Here is an 18,898-nt window from a genome sequence, read left to right as displayed (position 1 = left end):
CTGCTCACCTGCCTTTCTTTAGCACACTCTTCACTCTTTCTTTTTCACACTTTCTTCTCCTCCCCAACCGCACACACACACACACACACACACACACACACACACACTCAAACGCGCGCAGACACTTGTCACCATAAAACAGGTTGTGTTGTCAAGTTGCCTGTCACCATGCTTGTTCCCCTATGCCATATTTGAGCTCTCTCAGCTGTTCATCACAGTTGAACCACAATTAACCCCGCACACATACGCACAGCCAACTACACACATAGTTTGCACTTTCTGTCTCGCTCTTTCTCACTGCTGCCCTTTCACTATCAGCTCACAGACTGCAACCCAATCCGTGCAGCAGGAGAGTCATTCACTCAGTCTGTCAGTGTGTAAGTGTCACTAAGTGAGTTTACAGCATTTCTTGTGTGTGTGTGTGTTGCAACGCATGCATGCTTAAAACTGCACAATCTCTGCTTTTATCTCATAACATTTCAACTTTTTACTCATGTAGTGAACGGGGTTTTACAATATGAATATGTTTTTGTTAGTTTCTATATCAGATAGCACAATCCCCAGTTTAAATGCCAAAGTCATAAACCAAGAATAAACTAAAGGAGAGGTTTGTCACCATAAATCAAAACATGGGATCTGAGACTGAGGCTGGTGGTATGCAAGTTATTTGACATCTAAATGAGAAAAATAATACAAGGCTTAGCCTATAGGGAAACAAAACTATCATTTTGTTGGATATTCACATCCACATTAACTAAGCAGCTACTCTTCCTGGGCTCCACTCAACAAAACACAACATGTAACACATATAAACATTTCAAAATAACATGTCCAAGACAAATACAACAATACATTGACATAATTATCTTCTATCTTATTAATCATTCAGCTTTCCTTCTTAAAGTCTATACATTTAAATATGTTAATTACAAATACAGTATCTGAATGGGCCTCTGTCCGCAGGTCTGTATGTAATGATTAATTGAGTTTTTAAGCACTATCCTCCAAAATGACTCCCCTGATATACGCATTAGACATCTCCTATCATCGGTTTGTAGCCTCAATGATGGTACATCTCACCCTAAAATGTTTATGGTAGTGGACACCTACAAACTGAACAAAACAAAACTGAAAAATTAAGATGAAGAAGGAAAACTCAACTCCCGGCTCCAGATAAGCATTACACAATTAGATAAAATAATTCCCATTAAAGTCTTTCAAATTATTTTGTGTCACTGTCCAAGTATTCTGGTTCTATGCTAAAACAAAGACAAACGTATATACAAAATGTTTTTTGTATAAAAACAAAAGCCTCATCCACTTAAAGCAGGGCTCCACACTGTTTCCCCCACCGTCCTGGAATTCCCAAAGTGAATGTAACATCAAAATGTTGATCTTTACTTTGTTATTATCATCTATATATATTAATTGTTAGCTGCAAAGTTGCAACAATGGTACAGCAATCCTGCAGCATAGTAAAAACACTATTAAATTGTTATAAAATAGATTTATTTTGCATGAATGAAAAGCACTTTTTCCATTCAAGAATAATAATTCTTTTGCATTTTGCTTTATAGCACTAGCTAAGAAAATCACACTAAAAGATAATGAATTAACAATAACAGCTCCTTACACTTTGTGTTCAAAGTGCATGCACCTCACTCATCAGTGTACATCAGTAAAGAACAGCGATGAAAGTAACCCAATACATTTCCTCCTGACAGAAGTCAAAAATGTACATACTAATAAAAAGTGTCTGTAACTTCAAACTCAAAGTACTTTTACCTCCAAACTGTACACAGCTGAAGAACTTCAGTACATTTATTAACTGTAAACTCCATATATCTTTGAACTGTTCATAAAGTCGCTGGCGTCGTCCCTGTCACTCCTTTTCAGGGAAGCATTATTTATTAGATGCTATTATCGCCGTCTGCGTTGTAAGTGCACAAAGGAGAAGTTAGCTCTCAGGGCTCTCTGACAGAAATGCTCTATTTTTAACCCAAGAGGGCACCAGCACTTTTCTGTTAGAAACACAAGGCTTTATGGACACTAACTAACTGTAGTTCACTGTTAACGCTTAATTTTCCTCTGTGTTTAGCTCTGTTACGTTAGCTGTTAGCTCCACTAACCAAACACACTGCAGGAGTTTGCTGCCTTGGCTTCAGCTATTATTTTAAATGTGTTCTTACCTCAGACCTTAGCTTGTGACTGAGGGGATAGATAGATTCAACGTGTCACTTGTTATACGCAGCAGCGCTGGTTATATCAGCAAAACCACCTGTCGTCCGGGAAAGATCTCTGTCCGTCCCACACACATTTGCCATTCGGGACGGATCACTTAAACATTTCTTTCAATATATTATATCTGACCAAAATGTTTGTGTGGCCTTTATAAAGTCTAAATGGTTAATTTAGGTAACATGCATCACATTACATTACAATTCATTGAGCTTTTGTCCAAAGCTACTTACCATAAGTGCAAACAACCATGAGGATGCATTGCACTACATGCATGTGTTTCAAATGAGCATTTCACCAGGATGTGAACTCTATTGACATCGTGAGTTGAGTATATTGGCACTTTGTGTATTCACTTGAAGTAAATGATGTTGGAACACAAGTTGCTGGTGCCAGTGAAAGCTTTATGCAGTTAAATGGGCAGTGATGAGCGTATTTGTCAACACATGCAGACTCCTACCGCTGCGAACAGCAACACTTCATGGCACAGCCAGAGTTCCGTCTAACTAAGCACAATACAGTCGTGGAAAGCATTAAAATCCCCCCAACTCACTCCATCACCATTTCCAAAGTGATCTGATGGAGATATTACCTAAATGGCTGGCAAGCTGTGGGCTGCTAACTAAATGCTAATATGTGTCAGAGCCTGGGCGAGGATTTATGGCTCACCATCTGCTCACCAGCATACAGTACAATGTTAGCTTACAATGTTAGCTTTGATCAAGACCTCCCTGTTCATTCCTCCCAATCACTCATCTGAGTAGGAATTAGCACCAAGTTCTTTCTCCTTTAACCTAATCATGTTCTCTGCTGCACAGTGCTCATTTGAATAGTAATTTGCATTCTAGGGCCTGAATATTTGTTTTTTAAAGCATACGTGATAGGGCAATTAAAAAACAATGTTGTTTTCTGATTCATAACATGATTAGGGGGGTTGCAATTTAATAGTATTTAAAAGAGGGAGGCCCTACTTTCATTAAATTAATAAAAACAGCTTCTGTGTTCTCCCCCCCGCCCCCCCTCCCTGCTTTTCAGTAAACACTAAAAACACTGAGATAAACGTATTAAAAAACATATCTGACGCCACACTTTGTCTTTGAAAACATTGTGTAAAATGTCATTTAGGGTGAGTTTCTCTCTGTACTTATTGCTCAAACAATGTGTGACATTTAATAGAAGCCACATATTGAACTAACCATTTGCCAGAGATCTATATGGATCTGTGAGGGAAAATAGTGAACTTTGTGAAGAATTCCATCCAATCCATCTGTCCAAACAAGTTTATTCTAGCATTTGTCTTCCCAGAGAAACCTCCAGGCCTAGAGCGTGCCTAATGCCATTTGATGAAACAGTAAAGATTCTCCATATCTTTTCCACAGTAAAAGGCTAATTGCTGTGCTGTAGTTAGATTTACGTCCTCCCCATTCTCCTTTATGCGCCAGGCATCTGTAAGCCCTCATGCTGCCAGTCTCTGAAGGGGTGTATGTTATGATCCCATGTCAGCGAAATCAATCCTTATCAATTTTAAAGTTCAGATTTTTATTTCATGGCTTTCAAGGGAGCGCCTCTCAAGCGAAAATGACTATTCCAGCTCTTTTTTTTCCCGCACCCCCACCTCCCTTCCCATCTGTGTCCATATTGATTGTCTATGTGTGCGGCTCCCCTGCGATTTTTGCCCCGTGGCGGCCCCTGGACTGTTGTAAGCAAATGCCTGAAGACATAGTTGAGTTAAATAATGCTAACTAGAGCCACTAATCTGTCTCAATGCAGCTTCCCAGCATTAACAAGCTCTGGCAATTGACATGTCTCCACAGTTTCGGGGAAGAGACCAACAAAGGTTGGATGAGATACTACGGACAATCACATCTTAGCTTTATAAAGGATGAATGAACGTCAATCTTTTTTTAATGTATATTTGGCACAGATTTATTTTTCAAACACTTCATTCCCTTCCCTTTCATTCATATGTGTCATATATGTATGGATTGTTCTACAAGGACCGAATGATTACACATTACCTCTAAGTGTGTGAGTGTGTGTGAAAAAAAAATGGTGTGGTGGTGGTAAAGAAAATCAGATTTTAATCAGCCCGTGAAAAGGTTGTAAAAGCCCATGACACACAGAGCTCCATGATTCATGTTGAATCACCCTGTAAGGCAACCAAACATGCAACGTAGCATCAGCACAAATTTGAATCATAGCCTTGAATCCCAGTGTTTAACGCAGCTCATTTTCACTGGAAGTGAATACCAAATGTATTCGCAAAATGTAAAATAAAGCTACTTTTACTTTGCCCATATTGTCTTGACCTGCGTTCAGTACAACAACAGATAGTGCCAAGTCTAAGCATTTACTGGCAGCTAACAAAGTTTACCCCCTCGCTTTCTTTGACTCTTTTCTTTTTACAACTTGTGTCAGGCAAACATTGTAGTGCTGAAGATTAGGCGGAGGGGCTGTTGTCCACATTGTGTGTAATACAAGTGTGTACGTGTGTATGTGTGTGTGTTTGTACTGTGCAAGGGATAGCTGTGAGGCCTCCAAACAGTAAACTAATGGTTCAGCGCTAAATGCCCACTAAGTGGGTGGGACAAGGATGGCCTGACCCCGCTGGCCTTCCCACCAGTCCCCTCTAACAGCTTGGCCTCGGGGTCAGCTCAATTTCCCCACTGCTGAGTGGTCATTACGGAGCACGGCTTTGATAAATGCTCATGGCTGCTGCTGCTGCTGCTGCTCCTGCTGGCTAGAAGCACTGCACATCTCCTAGGCGCAGAAATCTCCACTGTACAGTCATACTGACAGAAAGGACGAAAAAGAAATGGGGTAAAAGAAAGGACAAAAGAAAAGAAAAGGCTCATGGTCAAGAAGATGAGAGGAAAGGAGAGGACCAGCTGGAATGAGATAGACTAGGACTACAAACTAAAACAGGACCTAAAACCCAACGTTACGTGCCTGCACAAGAACAACGTTGCCTAGCAACCTGATGATCTGAGTCTGCTCACATTTTCACTCAGACAGAAAAGGTACAATGAGAAAGATAGAAGAGGCAGTGAGGGTAGAGGAGGAAAAACAAATCAGATGAAGATTGTTACAGACCCCAGCGACCGCCCCAATCTCTCTCTCTGTGGCTCTCTCTGTCTTACTTCCACTGAGACAATGTTGATGAAAACCTCTGAATGCAATAATCTCACATCTCCAAATACACTGAATGCTCCAAGGTGCTAGTTTGACAGTGCAGGGCTCTCAGGCAGATTCGCTCTGCTGATCTTCATGGCCTTTGTCCCACGTTCTCTGTATGGCTTCATCTCCAAACTTTTGCAGCCAAGTTGACAGCATCAGTTCATTCAAGACCATATACAATGCTATAGTGTTGTAAATGGTCCCAGAAATAGTAAATCTTTGTAAAACTATTACAGATACTCAGACTGAGGTATTCAGTTTTAAAATGAGTCTGCAAAATCATTAGCATTTTTCCATAGCAGCTTATAATAATAATAATAATAATAATAATAATAATAATAATAATAATAATAATAATAATAATAATAATAATAATAATAATAATAATAATAATAATAATAATAATAATGCATTTTATTTGGAGGCGCCTTTCAAGACACCCAAGGACACCGTACAAAATACAAGCGATAAAAACAGCAGGACATTGGAAGGGAGAGCAGACAAACAAAACCAGAGGTAAGGGGGAGACACTTGAAGAGAGCAAGAAAGAGAAGAGGGGGGGGAGGATACAGGATGAAGGAGACTACAGAGAGTAGGCCAGATTGAACAAGTGAGTTTTGAGGTGGGACTTAAATGTTGTAATAGTTTCGGACTGTCGGATGTGTGGAGGGACGGAGTTCCAGAGCCTGGGAGCTCATAGCATGAACGCTAACCAAAATGCTTATCAAGACACAGCAGTTTCATAGGATCCTAGTAACCTTACACCAAGGCTTTATGTGGCCCGGTGGCTGCCCCCAAATTGTAAGCAAAAAAGTAAATAATTCTGTTTCAAAGGGAAAGTTGAGAGGCAGAGAAAACCACTGTGGCCATTGCGTTTTAAGTAGAAGGGGCCTTGCTTACTCACCCAAACTTAACTTGCTTTACAGGCCATTAATACTGTAATTAGACATCAGGACAAGCCAAAAGGCAGCATAGTGACAGCATCGACTTTTCCACAGCTGTGCAAGAAGAAAACTAGTCGTATATGTAAACAAATCAAAGCCAGTAAGCCAGATGTTTAACAATATATTGTATACTATTCAAATAGATTATTTTGAAAAAACTAATTTCTTTCCCCCTTTTTCTTTCTTTAGGAATCCTGCCCGACGGGACCCCACGTTCCAGTCTGACTCGAACTCAATGAGGTTAATTTGTGCCACCCTTATGAAAGACAGTGCTATGCCCACTGGTAACATAAACCATGGCGATGCAAGGGAGGGTCAGTGTTTATTGTATTCTCTCTGTTTGTGTTTGCTAACCACACATGAAAGGTAGAGTTGATTAGACACTCGTACAGAAACACAATCAGGAGGGTCCCTTGAAGGCCCCATTCTGCACCACGATGAAAGTGAAGCAACCTTAAAGACAAATGGAAGATTGCACATAAACAAATGATGGGAGGCAGAAAAAAGGGAGAAAAGGATGGTTAAATCCCAATGTCTCTAACAAGCACCTTTAGGTCCTTCTGTCTTTTTGTCTTCTGCAGTCAGTCCCTTGGCTTTCTTCATCGTCTCAATTACCAACTCTTGTTTACTTTTTTGTCCCGCCACTAATGATTCATAGTTGGCGATTGGATGGTTCTTGCCAAAATGTTCTTAGACTTTTAGTTTTATGCTTTATGAAGATTATCTTTACAGGACTTCCTGTTGCCTCGAAAGTGACATTCAATTAGGCATGGATACTTTACCCAGTGTGGTACCACCATGTACTATTTATACAATGGCTGATACCTAGCTATAGACACATTATACTATGACAACTGTTACATTAGCGTATCGTGGTTTGCCATTAACAGTACCACAGTACAGTGTGTACCATTGTACTATTTATATCACACCCATTGTTGTGGTGAAACGTAAGGATATATTGTATATCCATTATATTGTATATCCATTACAATATAATAGCATAGTACCATTTATAGAACATGGCAGGTGTACGTATGAGTGCAAGTATGATACATGCATGTGTGTGTGTATGAACGTGTGAATGTCTTAGAGCCTTTAAGAGATTGATGTGGTGCAACGAGCTAAAGTAGTCTCACACCTCCCCAGCTGCTCTGTCTGAGACAGAGGCCTGCTGGTTCACTTACTGTCTGAAACTGAACACGGATAAGGTTTGGCTATTACAAAATATTAAAGCTATAAGCCCCCCTCGTGGCTGTTGGTATGTGAAACTATTGGTTTCATAATAGATTTTCTATCAATTGTTCAACATAACTGTAATATGGTGCCGTTCTTCAGCATGCTGGACATAATAAAACTATTAGCTTGATGACTCTGGAACCATGCCACTGCTGCACTGCACCTTCCTCGGGCATTTTCACGTCTTATTTAGCCCAACGACTGTTTCAAATGGTAGCAGCACATTTATGGTAGATTTTCTATTGTCATACTTCCAAGATCATTACATTTCACAAGTTGTCGAGAATTATTTAGCTAAATAGTATGAGGCAAAGGCATTTGTTAACAGTATTTATTTGTATATAGCACAACATGAATCCCCTTCTCACACAGGAATAATCACTACACATAGGATTAATACTGTAAAAATAAATCTATGGCAGTTTTCCTAAATATCTGGACACCAGAAATGTGCTTGAAGAGCTGATTGAAGAACTCTGAAAGCATCTTGCATATAAACTGTTTTGAGGCATATGAGTAAATATAACCCAGATGTTGGACGTTGTTAACACACTTTTTTTGTACAGTATTTGCAATTGTGTGTAAATTTACGGACTCACTCAAACACAAATTAACAACTACGCAGACTCTGAAAACAAACACTCTCACACATGAAAACTAAACGAAAAGTACCTAAGCACTAGATCATCATCTTTGAACTCTGAGAGTTAAAAGACTTTGTGGCCAAGGAGTGGTATGTTTAGTACACATGTGACATCTGTTTGTTTTGTCAGAAATGAACGGGATGCCTTAGAACACGCAGCCGTTATTTTGACACCTTTTCTACATGTTCACCAGCCCCTCAAATGCGGGTTATTTTCTCCTGTCTTTCTTCTCTGGAACACATTCTCAGAATACTCTCTCTGACCTCTAAACGCTGGGAGAGAGCTAACAGAGCTAACTTAGCTAACTTAGCTAACTTAGCTACAGAGCTAAGAGAGCTGGCTAAATTAGATAGTATCTCAAACTGGATTGTCCAATATTTTCCCGACACTGAAGTCACGTTCCGATATTACTGCAATTTGTAACAGTTTGTGAAAGGCTGAGTATTGCGATAACATATATTGCGATATATTGTGGTTTATTACTTTTTTTTCGAATGCAGTTAGTCAACATCTGTTTTATCTAATAAAATAACGTTTTCAGTGCATTTCTGATTTCTTTCTGCGATGTCTCCATTATTGTTTTGACCAACTTCCTGCCAATCCCGCTGTCCTCATTAGAAGAAATCTCAGCATCATCTAGTTGATTGAAAAAGCAATTGTTTCCAAAAAGTTTCATTTGTATTTGCAAATTTAATCATTACTATAAAAAAAAGATCGATAAACAAAACACCTCTATATCGAGACAATATTGCCACATAAAATATAGCAACACAATGCTTTATCGATTTTTACCTCTCTCCCATTTTGTATGAAGTGTAGTCTGCTGGACTCTGACATTGAATTGTATAAGTGTCAATACTATGAGATATTAATTAGTGAGTTTGCATTCATTGCATTGCCCCTTTTAAGATACCCAATGTGGAGTCACAAGTCAGCTGGTGTTTACATTCTACACATAGGGGTTTTAAATGTATACTATATGGCCAAAGTATTTAGACAGCTGAACATTTTAGCCATATGTGATTGCTGAACTTTTCATTCCAAAACCATGGGGCATTCATATCACCAGACTTTACTCTTCTGGGAAGGCTTTCCACAAGATTTAGGAACCTGGCTGCAGGGATTTGCTCCCATTTAGCCACAAGAGCATTATTGAGGTCATGCACCGAAGTTGGGTGATAAGACCTGGCTTGCAGTCGGCGTTCTCCATTCCAAAGGTGTTGGATGGGGTTGAGGACATGGTTCTGTGCAGTTCAGCCAACATCAAACAGCGTAAGACCAAAAATACAATATGTGAGCATTGGTGTTTATGATGTATATGTTTAATGGAGAGATGTGTCACCTCCGATGACTGATGACTCTGCACCTCTAGATTTCTAGGTGTGTGAATTTATAATATTATAATATTTGCACAAAATGCTTAAAATGTAACAGTATAGTCTGGAAAGCAAACTAATAGAGCTGAACTAGTACAAAATATATACATCTTTCTGTTATCGTACAGTGTTTACACACTGTCAGATAATGTCAGTGTGTCTGTTGGTGTGTTTGTCAGCAGGGACAAGTGTGTTTGCATGTGTAGTTATTGTGTCTGAAATGAGAGAAAGGGAGGGAGAGCGGGAGGGAGAGCGGGAGGGAGGGAGGGTGGAGGCGGTGCTGCAAAGGTAACAGATTGGTTGTGAAATATTGTTGAGTCTGCCAGTTGCACCATGATGTATTGGGAATCACTCGCTCGCTAATTACCTTAAATTAACAGTAGAGTTGGGTGTGACAGTTCACGTAACTGTTTTTTCTGCTGCTACAGATGAATGGGCTGGGGGAGTTGATGCCATGATGCTGTTGACAATCGAATTTCCAATCAATTTCTCTCTCTCTCTCTCTCTCTCTCTCTCTCTACATATGAGCAGGGAAGAGATCTAGACGGACCAGTGAACATGTGACGAGGTTCAGAGATTTCTGTGTCACTGATTTAGCTTTGAATTAGTAGTTTGCTGATATCTTTGTTTATAAATTACCATTGTCATTGGTTTCATAAAGTGTGATTAGAAGATAGGTCTTTAATCATGTGTGATCCACCATCTAATAACATTGTGAAAGAATATAATAATCATAATAATATATACTGGATGAGCCCGATTGTCACTGTTGCAATGGACATGTCACAGCTTCAGCATGGTTGTATTTTTGTGGAGTTCACTCCTTCATAACTGTACATTTACGTATGTTGTGCATGTCCATTTAGGTCACTGTGTATTAGCATGAGCCAGAAACGAGGATATGTTTTTGCAAACACACACATAACACACACTCACACAGTACATTATCTGCCGCCCCCGCCTAAAGAGAGCTCAGGGAGGATTTGTGGGTCTGTGGAAAGGACCAAGAAAAATGTTTTCTGATAAATTATTCATAATCCCACAATCCCTTTTGGGCAGAGTGTTGCATCGCACTGCGTGACGCATTACACCTTCACCGTCTCCATCTCTCTCCTTCCCCCTGTCTTGCCCTCCTCTTTCCTTTCCTCCATCACTCACTCACTCTCTCAATGTGCCCTTTTCCTCTCTGTGTCTCTGTTCTTTTCCTCACTCTCTCTCACTTTTTTGTATTCTGCAACGCCGGGCCTCACGCCCCCAGAGAAGGGCCCAGTTCTTGGGCAAGCTGTCGCTGATAATGGTGGCAATTAATAACATGTCATAATCCTGCAGAGAGAGAAAATGTGTGTGTGTGTGTGTGTGTGTGTGTGTGAGATTGGATGTGTAAGAGGTAGTGTGTATGCGTACAGACATTATGTATTGAGATGTGTGCTTATGTGTTTTTATATTTATTGTATAAACCACATGAATGTGTGTGCATGCTGTGTGTGCGTGTGTGTGTTTGTTTGTGTGAATCCCCGTTGTGTGACATAATGAGAGAGGTAAAGGGAGAGAGATGGGTTTAGCAGCTGCAGGTCTTTTGTACATCTAATGCTTGGTGGACACAGGTGTTGTACACATCTGAGGTCACAGCTTCAGACACACACACACACACACACACACACACACACACACACACACACACACACACACACACACACACACATATACACGTATGCATGTAGGGCTTCAGAGTGTCGGTCCACTGCCAAGCCAAAGGCCAAGTCACACTATACTGGTACATAGCTGAATATAGAGTTCTACTGAACAGAAGGAGCTCTTCTTTCTTAAACTCGTCAGTCTGCTCTCAGCCCACAGTGGCTTCAGAATTTACTGCTCACGCATCACATAAAACCAGTTTTGTGATCATCATAATAGGGAAGTTATTTAATGTGTCATCAATGCCAGAACCTAAAACACAAGAATATCTAAGGATGCATGATAACATGGAATATGTGTTGAGTCACATTCACTGTAGGAACTAGTAGTTATTTATTTAAAAAAGATTAATAGCAAAGGCTCGACTGTCTATTTATTATCACTCAAGTATATTGATTGGTATAACATTATATAAAGATACGACAGGGTGCAGCAAAAAATGTTATCTTTGTTTTAAAAAGCAAAATCTGTCGTCCAAATGTAACATTAGGAAATAAATACTTATTTAAACATCAAAAATGTCCAAAAACAAAAAGCAGCAGTACAACATGGAGAGCTCCCTCTCTATGTGTTGTTGTTCTATGTATGTGCAGCCATTAGGTCCCTCTCTCCAGGTGCACAGGCGTGTATAGACACTGCATGCCTGTTGTGCCTCCCCTCATCTCAGTGCAAACTGCAGCAGACAGGTGTGACTCTGAATACCTTTCTTTAGGCCATACACACTCAATTATATAGACACTTCTGTAGTCCTATACATCTAAAATATAACATACACTATTGTATGTGTAAACACAAGCACTGACACACATGCTATACAGGTCGTACATTAACCTTCTCTGTGTTGTACACATCATTCTTGGCATGCACTTTTTCTTTGCATAGACAGTAAAGACTAAAGTCTTTTTTACACCTTTTTGTTTTCTTTTTTTAAATCACTGCAACAGCATCACACATCCTCACTCATATAATATAAATATACAAACACATAAAACAGCTTTGTGGCTTTGATGACCCTTTATTTACGAGGTGCCTTTGCAATCCGGGCATGTCCGTGTTCTCTGGTGTTGTAGTGTGATAAAACAACAGGTTTGAGAGAGGACAAACTGAGTGGTGTGGCAGGATCAGAGACCAGGGTGTAACATTCCTTCCTTAGCCTCCACTTGTCTTGTCTTGTCTGCTCAGCTCAGCCCGTATTGTACACACATTTCTTGATAACTTCCACAAAATTAATATTGTGTCCTGAGATAAACTGTGTTGACTTAGATGAAATTAAATAGAGGCTCAACAGTTGATTGAAATACATTAGCTTTGTACGACTGTGCTCATCGTTTAGTCTAACATTTGACAGATCAAAACAATAACAACAAGGTGCCTCCTGAGAAGACACAAAAGTAAATGTGTATTGATTTAAATATTGATAGTACTTGGGATATCATTTATTACCATGACAGAAATGACTTCATTACCTGTGTGTATTTGCAGTACAATATCTACATAATATACATACATATACTATTATTTTGCTTTAGCAATAATATTTTGAAGGAAACTTATTGACTTTTCTACGTGTTGTATTGATGGTTCCTCAATATCTGTGCACGGCAAAGTATGGGATGGAATAGTTTAAGTGTTTTTCAACTACGAGCACTTGGTCAAGGTTAGAAAAAGATCACGATTATGAAACTAAAGTATGTTTAATGTTGGGGAAAGGTTGTAATGACAAATGAAATTGTCCATTTATGTGTTACAATTCATGTTCATCTTGATAATGAAGACTGTATTCTCAAGAAAGCCTTTACCTTTCGGTCTTCACCCACCTTCCATCTTCTCTAGTCTCTGTCTCAACCCCTCTTACGTGTCTTGTGAGTGAAGTCGATACTTCCCTCCTCTTTGTTCGAATGAAGTCCAGCGCCTTCATCCTGGTGCAGCGTTGAAGTGTTGATTTAGTTACCTACCCATACCACTACTGCAAAGCTTCCTGCATGTGCTGGCTGCGCCTGCCCTAAACAGGCAAAGTTTACAAACCTCTGGCAATTTGTACACTCCTGTTAGTGGCCATGGGAGGTGCATTAGTAACTGTCAATGCGCCCTGCCCGATGCACTGCTCTCATTTGACCCAATTCATTCCAGTGGGTGTGTCCCAGTGGCAGTGATATATACCCCCTGTGATTTTACTGATGTATAATCACTCAGCGCTCTCACAACCCACAGTTATCTTTACCTCAATAGGCTGAGGAAACAATGAGAGCGCCATACATAAGCTTTCCAAGAGGTTGGGGCAAGAGGGGGGTCGTTGGGGTGTATGGGCGTGTACGGTAGAGGATACTGTACTGTGGGTAGGAACAACTTGGGCGCCTATTCTTGTAGCAGTCGAGTTGGTTGAGATCGAACATGATGGAGCTTCCCTTGACTGGTGGGATATCAGCAGTCCAGTGGCTATTCTTGCTGACGATGATGCCACTGTCGATGACTATGAAGTCTGACTCTTATAGCTTGCGGGATTTGAGGTGTGAAAATTGGATCCAAACCGGCTTAAATGATATCTGTACAACAGGGCTATCACCACTGTTCCCCTCAGAGGAGAAGAGTCTTTAAGTCAGTCTGTGGTCTTTATGAAGCGGCGTCTAATTATTGAAACACATCCCATAGTCCTCTGTCAGTCACCTGTGCACAATCATCGGGACTTGTTACAACATCACGGTTTCAACTGATCAATAAGAGAAGTAGAAGTCCTCGGCAAACGCAATGAAAAACGATTCAAGAGTTTCGTCAAGTCCAAGAATTTGATTTAATTTACATTTATTTCAGCATAACATGTTTCAGAGTAAATGGTAAATGGACTACATTTATATAGCGCATTTCTAGTCTTTTGGGACCACTCAAATCATACGCAACACAAGTCAGCATTCACCCATTCACACGCATTCACACGGTGTGACCTGCTCATCAGGAGTGACAAACATTCACACACACTCGCACACCAGTTGGGTATGCCATCGGGAACAATTTGGGCTTGTGTATCTGTATTCTGTATATCTTGTGTAAGGACACAACATGTCCTCCATTTTCTTAGTATTTCATTGGTGATTTAATTATGACATGGTTTTAAGACTTGGACAGACACAGCTAGGAAACCCTCCAATGTCTCTAATTTGATTGTACCATATAGCTGGTAACCCAAAGGAAGGTGTTTTCTCCATGGCTGTGGAGATGGTTTAGGTTTGCTGGATGTGAATGAGATGGAAGAGGTTGTCTGAACCAGAGCTGTCGCGGTGATTGTCCTTGGATGGAATTACTCTTCACCATAGATGTGGGAGCGCTGGGATAAATGTTCACCACCGTGCATCTCGGATTGGCTCCACATTGTTGTCGCGAAAGTACATTCTGTTTTCCCCTGTGTGCCTGAAATGCTCCTCTCATTCCTTTTGCAGCGTGTTTGTTATTCTTATGGCATGGTGGACAGCATCCAGTGTGAGAAATGCACGAGATTCATCCTAGCGCCCTTCCGACCCCAATGCAAAACCACAACCTCCGCCCCACCGAGCTGTTTCATTCCAGACCCTTCATCTATGCTGTCTCTCTATTGCTCTGCATAGCATAGCATAAATCAAACCATGCAGGATCGCTTCCTCTCTCACTCAGCCCCCAGAGTTGTACCCCTTCTGCCCGTGTTCCATTGTATTCACAGATTTAGTGGCATTGTAAATAGATAAACACAAGCAACATCTATCAATGCAACTCGAGGAGCAGGTCTGTAATCAGAGTGCCGGGCTCGCGTCCGGCGAGGGCTATCTCCATTTACCTTGGGATAAATCCATCGGTGTGACCACCATAGGCGCGCTGGAGGGTCCTGACAAATCACCCCTAGTCAGGCCACAGGGGCTGCTGGGCCTTATTGGCCTGGCCTCTAAGTGGTCTTCCCCTTCAGTGGAAAGGATGGGCCCTGTCAAGCATGGCCAGATTAAAAAGCATACTTTGAAAGAAATGATTTGTTATTAGAGAATGCCCCATTGTGAATCTTTAGGAGGGGCAAACAAGTATATGTGAAGCCAGTGGAGGGTGGGCTGTGGGTGTGCTTGTGGCGCTTGCATCCACCTGCTTGCGTTTGTCTGTCCCACTTGCTTTCTTCCTGCCTCCTCGTTTAGCTCTCTCCCTTTGCGTGCACAGCGTTTGTGTAAATGCATTTATGATAAAGGGATTTTGAGTGAAATGGTGCAGGCTATTTGGGTTATGGGGGTGGGTAGCGAGGGGGTCGGATTGGGTTGAGAAATTCTATTACAGTGGTGAATTGGGTTGGGGGGGTTAAGCACAAGCAGACATAATCATTTAGAGAGTGGGAGAATAGTTTGGTGTGTGTCCTCAGACAGTGTTGTCATCAATGTGCCTCAAACACACAGATAAACACATACAAATACAAACCTGCATGCTCACACAGTCCACACACACACACACACACACACACACACACACACACACACACACACACACACACACACACACATACACACACACACACACACACACACACAGACCCTGAGCAGTGTAGAAAGCAATCTAATGAAGTTCAATTTGGTACTTTAAAAAAAATATTTCTTTTTGAAAACTAAAAATATCAAGAAGAAGAATAGCCTATGGATATATTATCAGTTTGGCTGATAACATGGGGATGTGCCGGGTTGTTGCACTCTTTGCTGTTTCAGTGTTGTTTGGGGACAGCTGAAGGTGAGCCCTGTTGTGGCAGTCAAGATGAGGCCAGTAGTGACCAAAGGAAGGTGTAACAAAGCAGTTATATAAAAAAAAAAAAACACATTAATTTTCCAAGCCGCTGGCAACTGAGGGAGATGAAAGGCCCTTGGAGAGACACAGATGTTTTGTACACAGCCACGATACTAGCCTCTTTCCTGCATCTCGTGTGCAGTGTGTCGCACTGATTGACTCAGTTAATCAGTTTATTAGGATGGTCACGACTTGTAATACTTCACTGGCATAAGGAAAAAGTTATGTGTCATTATTTCAAGACTTATAAGCAATAAAGAATCAGCTGTAGTGTTTTCAGTGACTTTTCAAAGGCTACTTGAACAGATCATGGGGGAATTTGTGAGATATACGAGCTCTTGGTGTACTGACAGCATGGTTAAGAACAGGGCCAGGGCTGAGAGAAAATAAACATTATTTCTCTGTGGTTTACCTGACGTTTGACTTTGAGGGCTGAGATTTAGTGACACTTTTGCGCCAAACACTCTGTAGACACACGGCAGTAAATTATTTGAAGGTTGGGGGTATGCACAATCTTGCTGACAGAAAGTATTAGATGCTTTTTTTCCTTGTGTATGTGTGTGTATGAGAGTGTGAGCGAGAGACAAAAAGACACAGAGTGAGAGAGAGAGACCATGTGAGTGTTATATTGCCTGTTGTAGCCATTTCACACCTCAATGGTGCCCTATTGAAACTCCTCCAATGGACAGGATGCCCATTAAATACATTTCATTTGTGTTTGCATCGTTTCATTGAGTTAATCCTAAATATTTATTAGATGTGAGCAGTAAAAAATCTGTTCATTGGAAAGCTGGCCAGCAAATTTGACACCGGGGATGGAAAAGGAGCAAGGCAGTTTTTCCACAGAGAGTTACCCCATCTGTGCTCTATACTTGCATCAACACAGAGAAGATACTTACTCCCCCCCTGCAAATACAAAAGTCTTCAAACAAATGGAACTGCTTCATTATGACATTAAAATATCCTAAGAGGGAATAGCTTTCAATGAAAATTTTTCTTTTTTTGGAGAATGAGACCAAAAGTGTAGAGATTGTCACAGAGAGAAAGAAAAGTAGAAACAACTGCACAAACATTTACTTAAAAAATATTCAGCCTGAACACCCTTTCGAAGCTGAGCAAACATTTGCCCATCAAATCGAGCTGTTTGCAGATTATATTCTCAGTTAGGGTCGAGGGCAGTGATGAGAAGAAGAGAGGGAAACTATTTGTCATCACTGGGTTACTCTAAGGTCTATAGTGCAAGGCCACACACACACACACACACACACACACACACACACACACACACACACACACGCACACACACACACACACACACACACACACACACACACACACATGCATACCTGTACTGTCTCTGCTCATTCCTGAGCTGGAGGAAAGGCTAAAGGTTATAGAGTTATACAAAAATACATGTAAACTGAAAGTCTCTGACGCAGGAGCTCCAAATGTTAATAAATATGAAGTGCCCTTTCACTGATTTAAAAACATCTATTGTAAATTCAAATGGATTTTTTGTTGATTTTTTCTCAATTTTGTTGGGCTGGGTACCAGGATCATGTTGTGTTATCCAGATAAAGGAATTATCATCCACTCATAGAAATGAAAAACGGTCAAATTGGAAATACGAAGATTGTGCAAGGCTCATGGTGCTCTGCTTTCTGCTGATGTGTCCTTAAGCAAGACACAGGGAGCCTACCGGCTCCATGGTGTTGTTCTGTAGCTGAGCCTGACCTCTGACCTCCTTGTGGAGGGGTGAGAGCAAGAACAAAATTTCCACATGGAGATCAATAATCACATTATTTTGTGCTCGGAGAGCATTTTCTATATTTATGATTACGCTCTTTTAATGTAGAAGAAGTGAGGATGAAGAGAAGTAAAATTTCAGCAGTTATGTATGAATACGTGCATTACCTTTTATTAAAAGTTTAATCTGCAAATGGCTTTATTTACATTATGATTGAGCTAATATTTTGATTTCATTATTCAACTGAGGTCCTGTGGTAATATCGACTGTACTACTTTTTACTCAATATATTGTTTGATCTTTTTATTTCAGTTGATTGATGTGGAGCCAACATGCATTGTTGTGCCTTTATACATTTGTACATATTTAGAGCAATACTAAGTAAAAGTTGAATAAAGTCTCACATGCTACTTAACAGCCTGTATAAAAATGAGTTTTTCGTGCCAAAAACTGCCTTCATGAACTTTGAGTAAATCACTTTCTAGCGGAGCCCTTCTCACTCACTATTTCAATAATCTCAGGATCGACAAGTGTACCTTCCCTCCATAGCAATGTAAAAAGACCCATGGAGCGAGATTGAAATTTGCTTTATTGCCTTATATGCAATTTCCATTTTGCGGCCAATCCAGTTTATTTATTGTTTGGCTGAGCCGAGGTACGCCTGCGTCAATCTGTGGGGGAGATTACCTCCGCAAAAGTAGAAGAAAGAGAGAGAAATAGTAGAGAGGAGAGATGAGAGTGGAGTATAATCTTCAGGCACTATTACCCTAATACTCTCCTTTTCCCTCTCTCTTTCACTCTGTTTTTGTTCTTTCACTTGCTTTGTCCTTCTTCCCTCAACATTCATGCTTTAGTCCAGCTCCATTCAACCCCTTACAGAGTATATAGCGTGGAGTTCATCTGCTTTACCAGTAATAATGTTCTCTCTTTGTCTCTTACTGCCATTAAGAAATGTCCATCCATCCATCCGTCGACTGTCTGCACAGGGACATACATGCACACCAAAAATCATTTAAAGGTCTTTATGTATGTTAAACTTGTCTGTTTCACTGTAATCATGCA

Source organism: Cottoperca gobio, chromosome 4 (genome assembly GCF_900634415.1).
Source record: "Cottoperca gobio chromosome 4, fCotGob3.1, whole genome shotgun sequence".
In the NCBI taxonomy this organism is placed as follows: Eukaryota; Metazoa; Chordata; class Actinopteri; order Perciformes; family Bovichtidae; genus Cottoperca; species Cottoperca gobio.
The sequence above is the reverse complement of the archived record's forward strand: the minus strand, read 5'-3'. Positions refer to the sequence as shown.